Source organism: Pinus tabuliformis, chromosome 8, assembly GCF_031772625.1.
Source record: "Pinus tabuliformis cultivar Carrire ecotype Pingquan chromosome 8, CPIR1, whole genome shotgun sequence".
Classification (NCBI taxonomy): domain Eukaryota; kingdom Viridiplantae; phylum Streptophyta; class Pinopsida; order Pinales; family Pinaceae; genus Pinus; species Pinus tabuliformis.
Window position 1 is genome coordinate 2058269539 of NC_142294.1, and position 22722 is coordinate 2058292260.

Here is a 22722-nt window from a genome sequence, read left to right on the forward strand (position 1 = left end):
TCTTTACCAGTTGAATGTTCATTCAAGCTATCACCAAATCAAAATGAAAGTACTAGACATTCCCAAGACAACTTTCAAAACCCATGAAAGTCACTATGATTTTTTGGTTATTCCCTTTGGTCCTTGTAATGCCCCATCCACCTTTCAAAGTTTCATGACTCACCTTCTCAAGCCATATCTTAGAAAGTTTGTCCTAGTCCTTTTTGATGATATACTCATCTACAACAAAACATGGGAAATACATCGTCAAATTGTCAACTAGGTACTGCAACTTTTGAAGGATAATAAATTATTTGTCAAATTGTCCAAGTTTTCTTTTGGAATGGAAGAGGTGGAGACTTGGGACACATTTTGGGCCGCAAAAGAGTACTAATGGATCCAAAAACTATTCAGGCAATGAAAGATTGGCACAACCGCAAACCTTGAAAATTCTGACAAGATTTTTGGGCTTCATGGGATACTATCACAAATTTGTCATAAATTATGGATGCATTGGCAGACCCCTCATGAATCTTCCCAAGAAAAATTCATTCCTCTGGACAATTTAAACTCAACTGGCCTTCTTGGATCTCAAGCATGCCATGTGTTCCACCTTAGTTTTGGCCTTCCTAGATTTTACAAAACCCTTTGTGATCAAATGTGATGCCTTAGGGACCAACCTTGGAGCAGTCTTAATGCAAGAAGGTCAACCAATAGCCCTCACAAGCCAACAATTAAGTGGAAATAACTTGGGTCAATCTACTTACGAGAAAGAAATGATGGTCATCCTACATGCAGTAGACACTTGGTGACCATACTTGCTTGGATAATTTTTCCAGATCAGAACTGACCAACATAGTCTCAAGTATTTTTCAGAGCAACACTTATCCTCTTTGCAACAAAATAAATGGCTTACCAAAATGTTGGGCTATGACTATGAGATAATCTATAAGAAGGGTTAATAAAATGGTGTGGCTGATGCATTGTTAGGACAATTTGAGGAGGATGACACCCTTTTATCCTTATCCTTGACCATACCATCTTGGATTGAGGTGGCACGCAATGAATTGTTTTCCCATCCATCTCATTCCTAGCTTATCCAAATGTTATAAGAAGATCCTAACCCCCGAGTGCGTTACACTTGGAAATAACATATTATTTGATATAAGGATCATGTGGTTCTCTCCCCTAACTCCACTCTCAAACCACACATCCTGGTAGAGTTTCACCCCTCACCCATCATAGGAAATTATGGATTTTAGAAGACTTATGCTCATGCATGCCGCTATTTCTTTTGGGAAGGGATGAAATAAGGCATTCTTACATTTGTAGATGAATGTGATGTCTTCCAATGCAACAAAGGGGAAAAAGTGAAGACACTAGGAATCTTACAACCCTTTCTAATACTTGCTTCTATATGGATGGATGTCTCCATGGATATCATTACAAGTGATCCAAATCTTGGGGATAAGATCCAAAATCCAAAATGCTCAGAGAGGAGAGAACCCAGTGCATGAATTGAATGCATCCCAAAACAAAATATGAAAATGATGTAGCGGCTACAACCACCCTCTAAATTTTTTCCTTAGTTTCGTTTTGGAGCCTCCCTATCGACCATATTTAGAAGCATGTCTTGCACTGTCAATCACATCAGCTTTAGTTGTTTCATAGAGTCTTGTCAACCTATACATGCAAGCTTGTTCCACCCCCTTCACAGGTTGCTTTCTGGACTTAGTGTCAGTTGCTGGTTGAGTAGCTCCCTCTGGGAATTATGCAATTCTGGAGGGGAACTAGCCTTCCCTCCAAAAATTGCCCAAACCCATCTGGACACCTAGTTGGGCTCTAGAATTCCGTAATTCTTCCTGACAGTATTCCCCCCAAAAATTGTGCAATTCATCCCAGGACACCTACTCAGCCCAAAAATTGTGCAATTATGGGCAGCAGTCACCTGCTGCTCCTAGAAATTGCACAATCCCTCTGGGATAGCTAGCCCAATAGCTAGCAGAAATTGCACAATCCCTCTGGGACAGCTAGCCCAATAGCTAGCAGAAATTGCACAAATCCAGCTAGGTAGCATGCTAGGCTTAGAAACTGTGCAATACTATCAGACATGCTTCCTTCAAAAAATTGCGCAGTCTGACCTAGGACAGTTGGTTAGCCTAGAAATTATGCAATCTTCGGAGATAGTCACCTGTTCCTCCCAGAAATTGTGCAATCCCTTTGGGACAACCATCTCTGCTCAGCCCAAAAACTGTGCAGATTTTCATCCCAGGCTCACAGACTGGTTGCCTTTGCATGTGCCTTCAGGTTGACCAGTTCCCTCCAGGACTAAGAAAAACTTATTTGCATGAATGGACTCCTTCTCCCAAGGCAGCATGCAAAGGCATCCCTTGATCCAGGGATCTATTTTTAGCATATGGAGGTTACATGCAAGGATCATTTCAGAAACGTCTCGCCAAGTGTTTCTTTTCCTAGATTTGTGGCATGCGTGTCACAAACTTGATTTTATAAAAACACATCAACCGAACATTGCAAATCTCATTCCTCACATCGACCTTGCAGCTCTGACATCCCACATTGCATCTAGGAGTCGTCAGCACATTTAGCTCAGTTGTTTTGGGGTAAGCCTACCTTTCATGTCTTACATTGCGTTTCTATCGCTTTTTGTGTTTCACTTTGTGTGAGTGTTGTCTTCTTTATTTCAATGAGCACTTGTTGTTGTTTTGATGTATGTTATCTTGTGGAAGCACCGTTTCATTTTTCATTCGCATCCCACTGTTGTCGCATGCATGACATTGTTTTTGCATGGATGGTCGCCGTTGCAATGACTCGCTTCACACACATGCATGCTTTCCGGTTTTCAGAGTCCTGCACTTGTTGTTTCATATATGATCATTCACTCTTGTTTGCACTCATCTCACCATGCATTTAGACTTCTCATGTTTCCAGTCATCTGTCGGCCAGACTTGGCTGTCTTGGCCCTGACCGTGCCTTGCCTAGCTAGCACTGCGCATTTATGAAAGCGGAGGCTCCACCTTCCCTCCAGAAATTATGCAAGCTTGGCCTAACACTGAGCTCCATGCTTGCGTTGTGTAATTCTTGGAGGCAGTGTCCTGCTGGCCCCAGAAACTGCGCAATGCAGTTTGTTGGTTGCATGTCACTACTGATTGAAATTACGCATTGTGTAGTTCCAATCCTCAACAAGCCAAGATGGAATATGCATTGTGTAGTTCCAGTCCTCAATAGGCCATGATGGACTCTGCATTGTGCAGTTCCTGTCCTCAATAGGCCAAGATAGACTGTGCATTGTGCAGTTCCAGTAGTTAGTCAGCCTCCCGATAACCTAGACTATGCCTTGCGCAGTTTTTGTAGTCAGTCTCCTGACCTCCCGGAAGAAATCGTGCAACATTCACGTTAAATCACATAGGTATGATGCAAGTCAATCCTCAAGTTTGTTTTTGTTTTTGACTAACATATTGCTTTCCATGAGTGTTTTTATGTCTCCAGGCATCACAAGTGTTCATCTGTCTCTCAGCAGCACAAGCCCAATGGCTTCCAAGAGAGCAGAGTCAAAGACACTGTTAAGAGCGTAGATGGGGATGCATTTGGTCAAGTGTCTATGAAATTTCCAATCCACGAAGACATCAAGTTGTTCATGTACAAGGATATCAAGATTAATGGAAACGACATCACAACAAGCAACACCATTAGTAGTAATAGAAGGCAACACACCTGCATGTGACGAATGCAAGAGGAAGGTTGTTGACAACATAGAGGCAGAGTAAAGCTACAAGTTCAAAGTAGATCCACTCATCATGAAAGCAACTTTGGAGATTGAGGCTATGAGGTGACATGTGAAATTAAGATCGTGCAAAGGTAGATAATGGAACAGAGAAGGAGTTGCATGTGCCGAAGCAGCAACTCAAGGAAGAACAGGAGTTGCATAGACGAGAGAATGAGTTGCAGCAGGAACAGGTATAGCAGGGGGTGTAACATGCACAGATGGATGAAATTGCATCCATACAAGTTATGGATCCATCCCAGCAGCTGGCATGGAGCAGACAAGGTGAGTAGTTCTGATGATCGCATGCAAGGGAATTCAACAACATGCATGTCATTGTGCGCATGCATGTGATCCCGCCTATTTGGTACACTCACCAAGGCAAAGACAAGAAGAAAATCCAACTGGAGCTGAACATGTATTTTGGCAAGTTGATGTGCACGACCACCAGCACATGCTTGGAGATCAGTGCAGACACTATGCATAAACATGTTTCCAGTCCGGTCACACCCAGGATGACCATGCACATGCTATCAGATGACTTGGATGGAGGAGCCATATTAGTGTACCCGTATGTAATGGAAGCAAGAATTCGCTTCAACAAGATGTCACCATTGAGTGCACGGACACCACCATAGATGACCAAGCTTGGCATCAATTCGCCACCATCGACCATCACAAGGATGTCAAAGAGTTGATCTTAGCGCAATGGTCTGAGTGTTAGTGATGTTGTTAGGGTCCCATCCTAACCCCCTTATTTATGTAGTAGGATCGAGTTGTAATGCCCCATATACCTTTCAGAGCCTTATGAACCACCTTCTCAAACCATATCTTAGGAAATTTGTCCTTGTTTTCTTTGATGACATCCTCATCTACAGTTGCACTTGGGCCGCACATCTTCAGCATGTAGATCTGCTCTTACAATTGCTCCGCAAGCATAAATTATTTGTTAAGATGTCCAAGTGTTCTTTTGGCATGGAAGAAGTTGAGTATTTGGGCCACATTGTGGGGCGTGAAGGTGTCAAAGTGGACCCCAAAAAGATCTAGGCCATGTAGGATTGGCCTCAACCTAAGACCTTGAAGAGCTTGAGAGGATTTTTGGGTCTCGCAGGCTACTATCGCAAATTTGTCCGCAGTTATGGTTGCATTGCGCAGCCCCTCACTCAACTCCTCAAGAAAAATTCATTCTTCTGGAATGAGGAAGCACAACAGGCATTTACAGCTCTCAAAAATGCCATGTGTTCCACTCCAGTCTTAGCACTACCCAACTTCACCAAATCTTTTGTCATTGAATGTGATGCTTCGGGTACAGGTATGGGGGCAGTCTTAATGCAGGAAGGTCAACCCTTGGCCTTCACAAGCCAACAACTAAGTGGGAAGAATCTGGGACAATCTACCTATGAGAAGGAAATTATGGCAATCTTACATGCCGTAGATACCTAGCGACCTTACTTATTGGGGCGACGTTTCCAAATCCGCACAGACCATCACAATCTTAAATATTTTTTGGAGCAACGCCTATCCTCCCCACAACAAAATAAATGGCTCACCAAAATGCTGGGATATGATTATGAGATCATTTACAAGAAAGGGCGTGAAAATATTGTAGCAGATGCATTATCTCGCCAATTTGAGGAGGAAAGTACCCTACTCGCAATTTCCCTTCCCATTCCAGAATGGATTGAAGCGGCTCGGAGGGAATGGTTTTCACATCCCTAGCTCTCCCAACTCATTACTCAATTTCAGGCGGATCCAAATTCCACCAAGGGCTACTCGTGGTAGGATGAGATTCTTCGCTACAAGGATAGAGTCGTAATATCACCAACATCCACCCTTAAAAGCCACATTTTGGTAGAATTGTTGTTATGCTCTTAACCTACAAAATGATACCCAAATACAGAATATGCGAAGAAAAGATACCCAGAACACAGAATAGCAATGATTTTATTATTCAGAGAGTAATGTTCACTTGCCTCTTCGAGGGGGCAACCTCCAATAGAGCAGAGATCGATTACAAAATAAGACACGATGCTCCTCGCAGGGAGTCTCTATCCTTTATATATGATTCATACATGCAATACCACGAATCAATACCGTGGGTTTTATTAATACCATCTATCTAATACTACGGCCCATTTGCAACTAACTGTGGTCCCGTTATTAATTGCGGGTTAACCACTCACAAATATTAATATGGGCTTTATTGACTCTTGACTATGACTTGATCCCATTACATAAATAAGGGGGTTAGGGTGGGACCCTAACATGCCCTCCCCCTTAAGACTAGCTGTTACAGGGAAAAGTGTCTATTTAGAACTACTCTATCCCACTAAGGTGTGACAGCTACCTTAGAAACAAACAGAGAAAAACTACTTTTGTATTTCCTTTATGAATTATAGATAGAGAGGAATAGAAAGAACCAACCTGTGTCTTGCGCTAATCCTTTGATCCAATCCCTCTCTTCTTTGATGGTCTCCAGCTACCTGCTCCCTTGCATGCCCAGCTTCACAAAGTACCTGTAAGATCACAGAAGCAGAGCACTATACAAAGACATGGATCTATATTCACAAACAACTTAGGATCATATTTAAGTTAACCATACAAATGTAACTAGCATCAATGATACAAAAGCATGGAGGAAAACTCAAATAGTTTTTATTGATAAATAAGAAAAGATCCAGGAGGAGTTACAACCAGTGGTTCCGACCCAGAATCAACCTCCCAGCAAAGAAGCCCCTCTTCACCTCAAACAAAGCATAAATCACCCAACAATCTGATGTTTGTCTCTAGAAACCAATAGCAATTCCTTACAATATGCAAAATTCCAGCCTCTGGATCTCTGGGATGAGGGATCCATATATAGATATATGTAAGGAGGATGAGTCAGCTTGTGATTTGATGAGTGTCTTCTCTCTGTCAGTTCTTGTTTCCACTTGGATACTGAGGGCCTCTTACTCATCTTTGGTCGAATTCAGTGAGGCAAGTGTCATAGGAGAAGATTCTAGAAGCTTCCATTGCCTCTCCACCTCGCGGAATGACACTGCCATTTGTCATTTCCCACCCATCGCACCCCACAGAAGGGAGTTTTGAAATGCAACGCACCCTCATAGTGTATTTAGGTGCAATGCAACGCACTTGGCCAGTGGAGCAGCTGAAATGATTCTATTTTGACCAATTCTAAGTAGTTTCTGGTGGAGAACTTCTGGGAGAAGTAGTAATCTGTTGACCTTGTTCCTTTAGGGGTTAGAACAACACTTTTAGGGACTTAGGAGCCCTTGGTTTATGGACATTTCATGCTTGGTGTTGTATGGCACAAAAATGTCTATAACAGTTGCCCCCTAAAGTATGAGGCCGTTAACCTTTTGGTGTCGGGCGAAATGCTTTATTATGAGGATCTGAAGTTCTTTCAATGCTGGGAGGAGACCTGTAATAAGATACAATACAATACATTATCTTCATAATATTTTCATGATCTAGCTGAGGCGGGCATTCCCATGCTCAGCTTTATAAATTCATTTTCATGTACATAGGACAGACAATCGTCTGAGTGTAGACTGATGATTCTGATAGAGCCATCATCCTTTTGGGAGGATGATTATCTGTGCTGCAATGTTGTACATTTAATGTCTTTATTTCCCTAAATATATATCGCAGCCCAGATGGACGAAACTAGATCCAGGGTCTTCAATCTCGTTCTATCTTCACTCGAAGTACAAGTCGATCCATGTGAGAAATGTTCTGAAGTCAAACATGGAAAGACATCGCTTGATTACCAGTCAATGATGTAAATTGTTAACAAGTGCGAGAGGAATCACCGATAATGATAATGATCCTCAAGGTACTGCAGTACAATTCACGTGGTGTGAATAGAGGACTTGGCGTCGAACACCACGCAAAATCTTTCGGTCGAAGGCCATTGATGTAAACCTGTCGTCGGAAGTGAGAAACTTGCCATTGAGGCATGCAAGCTTCAAAGTACTGAATGGGGTGTTCCTAGATCAACTTCTTAGATAATGAGCTGATGTCGACAAGAAGTGATCCATCACAGGAGGGCCTTAATGAATCCCACATCAATGACACGGAACGGAGCAAATGATTTTGATGGAGGTGAAAACGATCTGATGATATAAGGTTCAGGGTGGCGGTCATGAAAGAATGGAGTATAATGTATGGTAGTGGGTGAGACACAGGTGACTTCTCTGGATGACTTCTCTTGAACATATCGGCGACACTGATGTGATGGATTGGTAGCATTAACCCCAAATGTGGATGGTATGGCGTGACCATGGTGATGTGACCGGTGAATGAAACAACCCAACCCGACTTTGACACGGAGTGGAAGTGTCATGTTCAAGAGTGACTTGCTACCAACAAAGTTTCTTTGAGTTTTCTTCCCAATTTTTCCCCAATCATTGCTGACCAATACCTCTTTATTTTTGTCAAGCTTGAGGAGGATAACATATGCTTGTTCTATAATTTGCCCTTCGGGCAAACCCATCGCTATGTTTTAACGAGCCTAGCGATAGTGAAACTCGTTCTCGTCTAAAGACAAGTTTGTCGCTATTAATCTTTTTAACGAGTTTAACGACAAAGATAACTCGGTCCTTTTCAATTTTAGAGAGTCTGAAAAGGAACGTAAAGGTAACTCCAAAATTCCTTTTTCGTCATCTAATCCCTTAAGTCCAAAAAAGTATAAAACAATACAGAAGGGATGAATTTTCGATAGTTTTAACGAGCCGAACAAAACAAGCGCTCGATCTTTTTGTGTAATAATCCCTCATGTCCAAAAAGATTAAAATCTAGATGAGGGATAGCACTTCCTGTCCCTTTAACGAGCTGGAGAGGCCAATGGCTCGGCAATCTTTTCATATTTTACGAGTCAGTTGAAAAGAGCTTAAAGGAGACTCGTCTTTTGAGGAACGAGTGATAAAACGGGTAGCAGCTGATTCCAGGTAAGGTTTGGAATTTTCCAATCACAGTAGTGTCACATGTGGGAATTTACAGGGTAAGTTCCTCAGAAAGAACACCAAAAGGACACCGCTCACAACCAGATCACAGATCAATACACCAGTATTTTTGACGTGGTTAAAACCCTCAAAGAGGGAAACAGTCCACGGCCTGTCCCAACGTGGGTACTACAGGCAATTTATTAATCAAAGAATGAAAATTTACATAATCTTCTCTCATGCACGGATTACCCGAACAATGACCCTCCATGCGCTTTAAATAGAACTCATGGACCAATCGGGTGTCAAGCCATGGATCAAGTGTTGATAATACCGAGGTGAGAGTGAACCGTCGGATCACTACATATCGTGACCGTCGGATTGTAAGTTACAAAATGTACAACGGTAAAGAAACACACTTTACCTAACTCTATACTAGACCAAGTTGAACTTAACTATTTCCTATGTGTCGGAATATCCTAACATCCCCCCTTAAGAACAACTTGGGATAGGATTGAAGGATTTACAAATATGACACAATAGGAGAAGGAAGGAGGCACTAGAGCCTATCCCCCCTTAGTGATAACTTCCTGAACTCCAAGCATATATCGAAGTTTAGTGAACTTCGCCTCTGTGAGAGCCTTTGTGAAGATGTCTGCAACCTGATCATCTGTTGAACAATATTGCACTTCAAGAACATGGTCACGAATGAGCTTTCTGATGAAGTGCATGTGTAGTTCAATGTGTTTACTGCGCTGATGCTGGACTGGATCTTTGCATAGCTGAATGGCACTTTGATTATCACACCAAAGTGTGGTTGGATGCTGCTGCTCAAAGCCAAACTCTGATAGGATCTGACGAAGCCACAAGGCTTCCTTACTAGCTTCCACGGCACCACGATACTCTGCTTCTGCTGACGAAAGAGAAATGGCAGCCTGTTTTTTACAAGCCCATGTAATAGGTCCTGAACCAAGAGTGAAGACATAACTGGCAGTGGACTTCCGATCATCAGGGTCACCAGCCCAATCAGAATTAGTGAAACCAACTAATAGAGGAGCTGCTTTGGCACTGTAATGAATCCCAAACTGTATTGTACCTCGAACATAACGAAGTATTCTTTTAGCTGCTTTCCAATGACTTTCACGGGGGTTTTGCATAAAACGAGCAACAAGGCCAACAACAAAGGAAAGATCAGGACGAGTATGGGTTAAGTACAAGAGTTTTCCTACAAGTTGACGGTATAAGGTAGCATCAACTTCAGGAGAAGTACAAGAGACTGAAAGTTTGACTCTAGACTGAAAGGGAGAAGGGGCTGGCTTACAGTCTTCCATGTGAAAATGACGAAGAATATCACAAGCATACTTGGACTGGGAAAGGGAAACACCCTCCTTGGATTGCAAGACTTGAAGACCGAGAAAATAGTGTAAGTGTCCTAAGTCTGTCATTTCAAATTTCTTTTTGAGGCTAGACTTCACATGGTTTATAAGGTTGGGATCACTACCAGTAAGGATAAGATCATCAACATAAAGAACAAGGATGATAAGAGAGTTGCCCACTTTCTTGGTGTAGACAGTATTGTCAGAATGACACCTAGAAAAGCCAGATTCTAAAAGAAAGCTATCCATTTTGGCATACCAAGCCCGAGGAGCTTGCTTGAGACCACAAAGGGATTTCTTAAGTCGACAAACAAGGCTGGAGTCTGTTTGTATGAAGCCAATGGGTTGTTCCATATAGATTTCTTCCTTCAAGTCCCCATGCAAGAAGGCAGATTTAACATCCATCTGATGGACTTCCCATTTTAAAGAGGCAGCAAGGGAAAGAACAAGGCGGATAGAGTTCATTTTGGCAACAGGGGAGAAGGTTTCAGTGTAGTCAATGCCTTCAACCTGTGAAAAGCCCTTAGCAACAAGACGAGCTTTATGTTTATCAATTTTCCCATCTGGTCCATACTTGGTTCTGTAAACCCATTTACATCTTACAAGTTTGCGTCCCTTTGGTAGAGGAACAAGATCCCATGTATCATTTGTCAACAATGAATGATATTCTTCATTCATAGCTGCTTCCCAATGTGGATGGCCTGAAGCTTCTGCAAAAGTGTCAGGATCATGATTTACTGGAGCTTGAGCCAGTAAAGAAGAGGCTCTTTCAAACTGAGAACGTGTACGTCGCTGATCTGTAGGATCACCGGCAAGATCACCTGCTGCATCCCGAGTAGCACGGACCCATCTTGGAAGTTGAGGATCCTGAGAAGGTGGGGGAGGATTATCATCCTCACTTTCATCATCTAAAGAAGAAATGTTTTCAAAAGTAGAAGAGATAGGAAGAGGTGGCACATCCGCCGGACTAGGCTCGCAGGCCGATTTATTTTCATCAAATTTTACATCTCTTCTAATGATAACATTTTTGGACTTAAATGGAATAAGTCTATAACCTTTTACATCTTCAGAATATCCAACAAAAGTACATTTCTCACTCTTAGGTTCTAAAGCTTTATGCTTTTCATCTGGAATATGGGCCCATGCTTCACTTCCAAAAACACGAAAGTGACTTACATCTGGTTTAATGGAACTCCAAGCTTCTTCTGGAGTGATATTCTCTAGAACCTTAGTAGGAGTGCGATTGATTATATAATTTGCACAATTAATTGCTTCGGCCCAAAAACTAAGACTGAGTCCTTTAGATTGCAGCATACAATTAGCCATTTCCTTTAAGGTGCGATTTTTCCTTTCAGCTACACCATTTTGTTGTGGAGTGTATGGAACAGTATGTTGCATTTGAATTCCATTTTCGGTGCAAAAGTTGATGAATGTGTTTTTAACATATTCTCCACCATTATCAGTTCTTAGCTTAAGAATTTGATGTCCAGATTGTTTTTCAACAAAGGCTTTGAAGGCCAAAAATGTGTTAAATACTTCGCTCTTGAGTTTTAAGAAGTATACCCAAGTGCGTCTGGAGAAATCATCAATGAAAGTTAAGAAATACTTGCAGCCAGAGAATGAAGCAACAGGAAGTGGACCACATAAATCACTGTGCACAAGCTGTAAAGGGGCTGAGGCGTGCCAAGAGGCACGTTTTTCAAAACTGTCCCGATGATGTTTTCCGAGTACACATCCGGAACAAACACCATCTCTGCAAGATACCATAGGAAGACCTGTCACCATATTTTCTTTACATAGATGCTGAAGGGAGCGATAGTTTAAGTGACCAAATCGCTCATGCCAAAGTTTGCTCACTTCATCATTATGAGCAACAAATACTGAGGGAAGATTTGATGACCCAAAGTTGTGAAACTTATACAACCTTGTGGAATCATCAGCAATACCAGTAGCTAGAATCTGTTTAGGATCTCTTAGATCCTTGATTACAACATCATGAGGTGAAAATTCAACAATTTTACCTTCACCTGAATGAGTTATCTGATATACAGATAGAAGGTTGCAGGATAAGGTTGGAACACATAATACATCATTAAACTGACCATTGTCTAGATGAACAGTTCCAGTCCCTACAACATTAAGAGATCTATCATCACCAACATATATATTTTTGGTGTTACAATCATTTAAAGAAGAAAACATGGCTTGGTTTTTGGCCATGTGATAAGAGGCTCCAGAATCAATGAGCCACTCATGAGAAGGAGAAGAAGAAGATACATTTAATGCATAACCAGACTGAGATGATTGACAACGACATGCAGAAAGTGCCATTCCGGAAGTTGAAGTTGAAGTATGCTCCACATGGATGTTATGTTTCTTCATTGCGGCTTCCAAGGCTTCCATCTTCTTAAAGCATTTAGATTCTAAGTGGCCATCTCGATTACAAAAGTTACAATGTCTATCAGTCTTCTTCCATTTGTTTTTATTGGTCTTATCATTTTGCTGAAATGATCTTTCATTTGGAGGCTGAGGACCATTCTTTTTAGGATATGACTTCTTAGGATTCTTTGAATTTGGTTGCTGCTGGGCGGCTAACGCTTTCGTGGAAGAGTTTCCAAGATTAAGAAGACCAAGGTGTAAGAGTTTTTCTTGTTCTCTTATTAAGGAATCACAAAAGGAGTCAAAGGAAGGGGCCTTGTAGTCTTTTCCTTGACAAATGAAAGCTTCCCTTGTAGAATGGAAAGTGGAAACAAATACAGAGTAGGCTGGTCCCAACTTAGTAAGGATGGAATAAATAAGGTTACCATCTTCTTTCTTAACTTTAACACCTTCCAAGAGATATCTAAGGGTCTTGAATTTGGACAAGAAATCTTCAATGCAAGAAAAATTATTAGGATCCAAAGTAAGCAACTCATTTTCAAGTTGATGGGCTCTAATTTCATTTTTAATCCCAAAAACTTTAGCGAGTTTTTCCAATGCATGAGGAGTCTCAAGTTCTGCAATATGGAATCTAAGATCAGGAGAAATAGACATCCCTATCAAACCACGTGCTTGATCTTGTCTATTTTCCCATTTTGTAGCCTTGTCTTCATCTTTGGGTTTCTTCTCTTGGTCTGTGGCTATTCTGAAGAGACCTTTACTTCTAAGTAAATCTTCCATGTAGGCTACCCATTGGAAGTAGTTAGTGCTGTCAAGAATGACTTGGCATGGACTTTCCATTTTTTTAAAAAACTGAAGCTGAAGATGCTGAAAGTAAGCATTCCAATGGATAGATCTCGAAAAATTAGGCTGTTTTAAAAAAAACGGCTCTGAAAAAGGCTTCCGGATGAAGAAGTTATGGCTTTTTAAAAAAACATTGTTGAAGTTGCCGGCAATGTGCGCGAATGTGCGGGAATGAAAAAATCCGCCCCCACAAAATGGAGACTTGAACCCAAGACCTCTACTCTCTTAAAATAGCTTTGAACCAATTGATCTATACAAAAAATTTGAGAGAGAGAGAGAGAGAGAGAGAGGGGGGGGGGGGGGGGCCTTGGTTTGCGTGCTTGCCTTGAGAAAGCTCTTTTTCCTTACAAAACACAAAACACAAAACCCAACACGAATATGCAAAGAAAAACGAACCTTGCGGCTCGAAGTTAGCTTTAGCCAAAAAACTAGAAATTTAAAAAAAAAAAATCTCAAAGTTAGCTTTAGCCGAAAAACTAAATATTTTTCTCAATGTTTTTGATTTTCCGAGATCACACTAAGGTGCAGGGAAAAGAGCATACGCATGAGAAAAATCCTTCCTTTCTGTTTCTGATTTGCCTAGATCGCACAGAGTCGCAGGGCAAAGAGCATACGCAGAAATGAAAGGTATAGATCCGGTTAAAAAAAAAGGGCTAAATAAACCGAAACCGAAATAAGCAGAGAGAAAATAACAGTAAACTGCAAAAACACTATATACCTCCCGATCTGAAAAATGACGCAGCTAGGGCTACCGAAAACCTTTTCGCGTGAAACGAAAGGGGTTCCTCACTGGAACAGATGCTCCGAACACAACAGAGCAGTCCTCTCAGCCCGAAAGCAGTCAGAAACAGCAGATCTAGGAAACGACAGCCGCATGCAGTTCTACCGGCTTCAGATTTGGATCACCAACGGACGCGGCCCTCAAATAGCTCCGATACCATGTAGGAATTTACAGGGTAAGTTCCTCAGAAAGAACACCAAAAGGACACCGCTCACAACCAGATCACAGATCAATACACCAGTATTTTTGACGTGGTTAAAACCCTCAAAGAGAGAAACAGTCCACGGCCTGTCCCAACGTGGGTACTACAGGCAATTTATTAATCAAAGAATGAAAATTTACATAAGCTTCTCTCATGCACGGATTACCCGAACAATGACCCTCCATGCGCTTTAAATAGAACTCATGGACCAATCGGGTGTCAAGCCACGGATCAAGTGTCGGTAATACCGAGGTGAGAGTGAACCGTCGGATCACTACATATCGTGACCGTCAGATTGTAAGTTACAAAATGTACAACGGTAAAGAAACACACTTTACCTAACTCTATACCTAACTCTATACTAGACCAAGTTGAACTTAACTATTTCCTATGTGTCGGAATATCCTAACATCACAAGGATGGCTAGTGAAATCACTCTTTGCAGCTGTTCCTCAAAATGGGTAAACAATCAAATGGAGGTGAATGATCGGCCAATGAAAAAGTGGAGGTGACGGTGCAAACACGACCAAGGCTTTAATGGCTGAAGTACTACATTCACGATGGTTATTTACCGGGGAATAGTTCATTTTTTAATGAGCTTAAATGCGGGTGGAAACATTTGCTCATGTCTTATGTTTATTTTTTAACGAGCTTGAACTATGTGCTAAAACTGCTCGATTAATCCAGTCTTGTGATAAGAATGTCTCATATAAAAATGGCAACTTTTAGAGATTTGCCCCACATCCTTTCTTTATGCAAGTTAGGAAACGACCAATCCTACGAGTTTAAAGGGTTAGAGGTCCTAAAAATTTAAAAAAATAAATAGTCGCTCTTCGCTTGCATTCCAAAAGGTTTGCATGCCCCCAGGTATAAAACAGAGTTTCAAGGTTACCCCTTCTTTAGTCCGTTAAAACATTTGTTTTACCGAGAGAGGCCTACCTCTTACAGGTTACCCAAAGATTGTTCTATTCACAACGCAAACAAAACACTTCTTCGGCGATGTCTACCGAGATAAACAAAGGTGAGCGGCGGTGCTCGCCAACTCACATAACTTTGACAAGAGAATCTTGTTCCAATCCAACTCCCTCTTCCAATCACGGACGGGAGTACGGAGGTCATATTCTCTCGCGGAAACCTACCCTATACCCGAAGTTTTCCTGCCGAAGCAGGCCAGGGTGCATGCCCCCTGGGTTTCAGTCATATCCCTCCGAATCACTCGCGCTCATCGGGAGGACGGACTGGAGATTGAGACATTTCTTGCATGAAAAGACCATTCAGGGATGGTATATGACTATTTGCTCTGTATGATCCAGGAAATGAAAGCTGGTCCACGAGCTTGACCACTCTTCCTTCGTGCGGAAAACACATTACTCTAAAGAGTGAGGAGACAATTGCTCCCATGCAATAAATATAGTCTCGTCCAAGGAGTAGATTGTAATCCAGGGGTCCTTGAACTACGATTACGTTCATGTGAACTATTTTCCCTCTCAATGTTATGGGCACATCAGGAAGGATCCCTAACGGTCGACTGGTTCCTTTATCAAAGCCTATCAGATTTCTCATCTCAAGCAAAAGCAATGGCGAACCAAGCGCTTTCCAAGCAGTTGAGGAAAGGATACTCACAGAAGCCCCCTCATCTATGATGGTACCAGCCATAACCATTCTATATATCTGAACAATAATTCGGAATGGTATACTAGCTGGTAAATGGGGTCTGCCTAGTTGATTCTAGTTGAAGGAGACAACTAGGTTGCTTGGAGGTGGGACCGAATAGACGGCCGGATACGACTCTGACGAACTTCCTTCCTGTGGTAAAGGAACGGGTAAATTGCCCCCATGTTCGTTGGAGTCTGTTCTTCTGAAAAGAATTTGGACGGTGTCATCCTTGTTCTCTTCAGTGATTGTATCATCTGAAGATGGAACCTCTGAAGGCAAGACCGGGTCAACTGCCGCCTCGACCTTTTGACTTTCGTCTGGTATGGATTTAGATGGTTCATCTTCAATGTCAGATGCTTCGGCCGACCACCTGAGCGGGTCAGCTGGATTTTCAACTAGTGACGGACTCAGCAAGAGTTTTTTATATCCAAGAGGAAGTCGTAACGGTGAAACCAGACGATCATCCAAAACTCTTTTAGCTTCGTCTAAGAAGGGACAACGGTGGACAGCATGATCGCCTTCGCACAGTTTACAAGGAAATCTACATTTTCCTTTTTGTCCTGGGGCTTCACTTTCACTAGTTAACGGTGTGTTTTCAACATGATCATCAGAGGTTGACGACACCGGGTTGTGCAAACGAGGAGACCAGTCCCTTAAGATCCGAGGGATGCAAGGACAATCTCTGTGAAAGTGGTCTCCTTTGCAAATGACACATGGCGATTTAGGCCTGGTCGGTGCAGTGTGTGGATTTTCGTTAGACGACACTCATTTTCCCCCATTCGCTTTTGGCTCCTTCTTCTTCTTCTCTTTCTTCTTCTTTTCCTTCTTCTCCTTAGGAACTTGACTTTTGGCTTTACCAACCCCATCAAGCGAAGAGGAAGGAGGAGAGGAAGAATTAGAGGAAGTAGAAGGCTGGTGGGTAACTCTGGACTCATCTAATTGTTGATTTGATTGTTCAGGAATAGTGGTGTTCTGAACGACAGAGGTTGAGAAGAGCCATACAGGCAAACCAATTCTCAGTCCTGGAAGCGACAATGTGGCCATATGGGGTGCACCAACATCTCCCCAAGAGGAGAAGGGACTAGGATTTCCTCCAAGGGGAATTCCTTGGTTGGTTGACTCCATTTTCTCAACCCAAGATCAACGTAGGAAAGGGGTAATGAATATTCCGTTTAAAATAAATTTTTAGACGCTTTGACACAACTTGTTTTTTCAGTTTTTAAGAGTCGAGAAAAAACAAAAGATGACTCTAGTCTCCTTCGATTTTTAATGAGCCTGAAGTGACAAGTGCTCAGTTGGACCTTTTCTGTTAAGGAGTCTGAAAAGGAACGAAAGGGACTGCTCTGGATATCTAGGTAGAGGGAGTACCAAACCAATCGCAAAACTGCAGAATACTTTTTACGGTACGGCAGTCAATCTTCCTGAATGCTGTGTTCAGTGCATTGCGATCGATAGGGCAACAGACACGGCTTCCTAAGGATAAAGGATTTAAGCCTATAGGGGTCTCCCAAAATATACTCGACGGTACGTGGGAGCACAAGTCCGTACTGGCACTTATCGTCTCAAAGTGGAGGAATCACCCAACCATCAATGAGGACAACAGTTACCAGCCTTTACGATGCCGGAATATGTCTCTAGCCTAGACCTCTAAATGTTGTGCGTTAAGTTCCAAAGCGTTGTTAGATTCATTGAATTTATTTTAAGTTGATCTTGTTTATGAAGTTTGCCTTTCGTGTTCACCACGAGATGTAGATGTAATTCCTAAAATGCAATCTAAAGATGATAAACAAACTTTTATCTCTTTTGTGCAATGAAAATCCTAGCTACTAGGGGAAAAGAAAGACAGAATCTTTTCACAAAGAGCAAAGAGCACACTGTAAATGCACTTTCCTAAATCAAGCCAAACAGACTGTCTATATGCAAATGCACATGCATGTATTTGTTTTCGACTTTCTTAGTATTGATGCTAAAAAGAAAGTTGATGTACAAATCTAAATATCTTTTCAAGCAACAAATATAAACAAGCTCTCTTTCGAAATCAAAAACAGAGATGATTACGACACCTTACGATTTTGAAATGAACACTTGTTCTTGACACTAGAAAATTACAAATTCAGACCAAAGGCAATAGTAACAGGAAAATCGACCATCAACAGCTATCAAACTTTCTCCTATGATCGAAACTGACACTTGCGACAGATTCAAATCGAAGGACGACAGTACGACTATGCTACTTTTGCAAAGGAAAACTGTAAACGACTTAACAAACACACAAAAACATCTACAGTTCTTTTGTACAAAGGAGGTGGAATAAAAGCAAGGAAAAGAGGTTTCAAACAGACATATACTGATCACAGGCAGCAAAATTCAGGGATAGAACTGGACAGAATGAAGCACAGGAACCACAGCTGCACAGAGCTAGTCTGATCAGTGCACCTGTAACATAGAGAATCTGAAATGCAGCGCAGGTTGTCCCTTCGGGAAGTGCGCTGAAATTTAGAGTCTCTAAATAGTACCTGCGGTGGGCCAGAAACGAGACTCTGTTCAGGTTCCGGGTCACAGTTTGTAGTTCAGTCATTGGTTTTTGGCCGAGTAAAAAGCAATCAGTAATGCAACAATCAGGGGTAGATCTAAGGAGGATCTAAGAGCTATCACAAGGGCAATCAGATAGTTGGTGAATCAGTTGTTTAAATCATAAACAGATCCAGTGAATGGATTGAAGCAGCAGTTATCTACTTTGCATTTGTTATGGAAAATGCAGTTCGAATGCTACTTATAAGTTTATGAAACAAACAACAAAGAATGATAAACAAACAAACTAATTATCTCCCCAGCGGAGTCGCCATTTTGTTACAGGGAAAAGTGTCTATTTAGAACTACTCTATCCCACTAAGGTGTGACAGCTACCTTAGAAACAAATAGAGAAAAACTACTTTTGTATTTCCTTTATGAATTATAGATAGAGAGGAATAGAAAGAACCAACCTGTGTCTTGCGCTAATCCTTTGATCCAATCCCTCTCTTCTTTGATGGTCTCCAGCTACCTGCTCCCTTGCATGCCCAGCTTCACAAAGTACCTGTAAGATCACAGAAGCAGAGCACTATACAAAGACATGGATCTATATTCATAAACAACTTAGGATCAGATTTAAGTTAACCATACAAATGTAACTAGCATCAATGATACAAAAGCATGGAGGAAAACTCAAATAGTTTTTATTGATAAATAAGAAAAGATCCAGGAGGAGTTACAACCAGTGGTTCCAACCCAGCATCAACCTCCCAGCAAAGAAGCTCCTCTTCACCTCAAACAAAGCATAAATCACCCAACAATCTGATGTTTGTCTCTAGAAACCAACAACAATTCCTTACAATATGCAAAATTCCAGCCTCTGGATCTCTGGGATGAGGGATCCATATATAGATATATGTAAGGAGGATGAGTCAGCTTGTGATTTGATTAGTGTCTTCTCTCTGTCATTTCTTGTTTCCACTTGGAGACTGAGGGCCTCTTACTCATCCTTGATCGAATTCAGTGAGGCAAGTGTCATAGGAGAAGATTCTGGAAGCTTCCATTGCCTCTCCACCTCGCGGAATGACACTGCCATTTGTCATTTCCCACCCATCGCACCCCACAGAAGGGAGTTTTGAAATGCAACGCACCCTCATAGTGTATTTAGGTGCAATGCAAAGCACTTGACCAGTGGAGCAGCTGAAATGATCATGTTTTGACCAATTCTGAGTAGTTTCTGGTGGAGAACTTCTGGGAGAAGCAGTAATCTGTTGACCTTGTTCCTTTAGGGGTTAGAACAACACTTTTAGGGACTTAGGAGCCCTTGGTTTATGGACATTTCATGCTTGGTGTTGTAGGGCACAAAAATGTCTATAACACTAGCCTTGTCCTCAAGGCTAAAGCTACGGAAACTGCTGAAGAATAGTGGCTGGTTCCCAAGTTGCATCTTTCGGAGAGGTGTCTTTCCATTTGACGAGGACTTCCTTAATCATGCGGCCGCGCAGGTGCTTGTCTGGTGTGTCTAGGACCTGTTCGGGTTGAAGCCAGATTGACCCTTCTTCGTCCAATTCAGGTAAACTGGTTTGAATTCAGCAATTGTTCCCAATCACTTTCTTGAGGCACGATACATGGAAAACTAGATGGATTTTTGCAGTAGGTGGCAAAGCCAACTTGTAAGCCACTTCTCCAATGCACTGAAGTACTTGGTATGGTCCGTAGAATTTTGGAGATAGCTTCTGACAACCCTTGTCTTTGAGTGATGTTTGCTTATATGGTTGCAGCCTCAAAAAGACCTGATCCCCTTCTTGAAATTGGCGCTCGGAGCGATGCTGGTCGACCTATTTCTTCATGCGGTTTTGAGCTTGATGAAGATTCTCTCTAAGATGGGCGAGCTTGGTTGCGCGGTGTTGTAGGAGTTGATCCACTGCTTGTACTTTTGAGCACCTGTTGGGTCCCTATAATACTAGTGATTACCCCATTACTATTGTAGTTATACCCCTTATTTATATTGTTGTGCCCCTATTACCCCCATATTATTATTTCTGTGCCCCATAGAATCCCTCTATTGTTATTTTTGTGGCTTTATATTATTATTGTTAGGTCGGCTGGATTATATTGTGACTCCTTAGACTCCTATATATAGAAAGGAGGTTTTGTCATTTGTATCATCCAAGAATTGTTCATTTATGTAATGTAAAGGAGGTTGCCCCCTCGAAGAGGCTGAATTCTAAGGCGTTGATCTATCTTTTCTATCTTTTCTTGAGCTGGTTTCATAACATTTGGTATCAGAGCTTTGGATTCTAGGGTTTCGCTGCTCCAAACAGGTCATCGTGGCATTTTCGCTATAACTTTTTTTCTGTGACGTTTCAGAAGTCGCAAAAAAAACCCATTTGAGAAGAATTGGCGCTGAACCTTGGGTCCGAATTTCAGAGCTTTTTGCGTGATATTTTCGGAGATATGATCTGAGGAAGTTGGTCTTTTTGCAGACTCTTGAATTACATTCAAAACAGGTGACCCAAGGTACAGAAAGAGGACGGACTGTAGTTTCTTGTGGGTATTTTTTTAGATACAAAGGTCAAAACAGTGACTCGCGGCACGTCGTACAAGTTAGCTCTACTGAACTAGTCTATAATCAAGTCACTGTGGGAGATTTCGCATAACTCTTCCTTGGAGAATCCAATTTGGGTCAGACTTGTGGCATTGGAAAGAGGACACAGAGAGCTACTACAGGTCACAATTTCAGAACTAGATGACTGGAAAGTACAGAGATACATCAGAGGCAATATCGAGCTCCTACAAAGTGAAAAAAGGTGTGTAGATTTTTTTTAAATTTTTGCTTAAGCTTGGTTTGAAAATTTATTTTGAAGGAATTCAAAGGGCATAGTAGAGCATTATTATCGGTAACTGATGCCCCGAGGAAAGAAAATGCAAACACCTAGTAAGGAACCTGAAAGCTCTAGCATGACTCATGAAGAAGAGGAAGAAATGCTACATGATATATCAAAATTACAAGAACAAGTGCAACAAATGTCACGCTCACAAAAGTAACAGATGCTAAGATAAATGGCGTGGAAGCTAAGATAAATGGCGTGGAAGCTAAGATGAATGGAATGGAAGCTAAGATGGACAATTTGAAGATAGATTTGAACACAAATTTGAAGACAGGCATGGCAGATTTGAAGACAGATTTGACTAATTTTCTACAAGAAATACTTACTAATGGTGAAAAGGTAGTAAAGGAAACTCATGATGAGAACAAAAGAAATGTTAATCATGATTCCATAGACTCTAATGTTGGATCGAAGAATCACCATATTCCAAAAATCGATATGAGGAAGTTTGATGGCAAGGATCCCGCCACATGGATATTACAGATGGAGCAATTCTTCGATCTCAATAATGTGCAAAACACACAAAAGGTACGTATGGCAACTTTATATTTGGAACCAAATCAGTTTGTATGGTATCAATGGCTTTGTTCTCGTAAACAATTTATCACTTGGGCAATTTTTACGGAAGAATTGATAGCACATTATGAGGATACAAAAAGCAACACTTTTTTTAGCCAATTGATAAGTCTCAAACAAAAGGGTTCAATAATGGAGCACATTGAGGAGTTCCAAAAATTGAACATAAGGGTAAAAGATATTCCAGAGGAGCATAGGATTGATGTGTTCATAGGGTCTTTAAAGGATAATATCCAACATGATGTGCGCCTTTGGGAACCTGATTCATTAGAGAAGGCATTCAGGTTAGCAAGAAAAATGGAAAGCAAAATTATGGCAACTAGGAAGCATACCATTCACAACTATAAAGACGGAAGTGTTGTTGCCCATAGTCTTCCACAACCTACAAGGTTGACACCACAACAATTGGAAGAAAAAAGAGCAAAAGGGCTTTGTTACAATTGTGATAGCAAATACACAAAAGGTCATAAGTGTGCTGAGAAGAAATTATTCTACATAGATTGTGAAGAGGAAGAAGAAAAGGAGCAAGAAAGGTCAAAAGAAGAGGATATATTCCAGGAACAAAGCCTAGATGAAGAACAAATAAATCCGACCATATCTTGTAATGCATTGGCGGGAATTACCACTCCTCAAACCATCAAGATAGAAGGACAAATCAAGAAGAAAAAGGTAATAGTGTTGATTGATTCAGGAAGCACCCACAATTTTATTCATTGTAGGGTAGCAAAAGAATTGAATTGCTTCCTATATCCAGCACCAGAGTGTCAAGTGATGATTGCAAATGGAGGAACAATAAATTGT